The sequence below is a fragment of the Sorex araneus genome, chromosome 1, assembly GCF_027595985.1.
Source record: "Sorex araneus isolate mSorAra2 chromosome 1, mSorAra2.pri, whole genome shotgun sequence".
NCBI classification, from domain to species: Eukaryota; Metazoa; Chordata; class Mammalia; order Eulipotyphla; family Soricidae; genus Sorex; species Sorex araneus.
The window spans coordinates 365,121,425-365,122,076 of NC_073302.1; positions in this window are offsets into that span (position 1 = coordinate 365,121,425).

A 652-nucleotide genomic window follows, 5' to 3' on the forward strand; every position below is an offset into this window, starting at 1 on the left:
TCCAGGAGCACGAAGAGCCTCAAACCATTCGTTCAGGGTTTTGATGGAGAAGTCTGACCATCCCATAGGTGGGCGGCCATGCAGTCTTTTGATGTCCCATGGAATCCAGTCGGTAACAGCTCTAGTCCAGTGGTCATCTCTAAATCGCATTACGTGTCCAGCCCATCTGATTTTCGACACTTTGGCAAATGAGACAGCGTCCCTGATTCCTGATCATCGATGGAAGTCAAAACTCCGGATTCCTTCTCTCACTTGAGTGAAACGTGATATTCCAAACATAGCTCTTTCTATTCCTCTTTGGATAACTGAATAGTGTTCTCGTCCTGCTTCCATGGGGCCCAGGTCTCTGAGGCATATGTTAGTGCAGGAAGAACAGTGGAGTCAAGAAGATGTGCCCGGAGCCAGAGGTTCTTTGTCCTCTTAATAACTTCTTTGACACTCTTGAAGGCATTGCATAATGCTCTCTTCCTCCTGCACAGTTCTACTGCTAGTCGTTCCTCATGTTTAGTTCTCGACCCAGGTACACATAGCTGCTGCATTTGGAGAGGTTCGTTCCATTCAGAGCAAATGAAACATCAGGGACTAGTTTTTCATGAACATTGTCTTCATGAGATTCAGCTGCAGTCCTACCTTTCCACACTCGCGGTCGCAG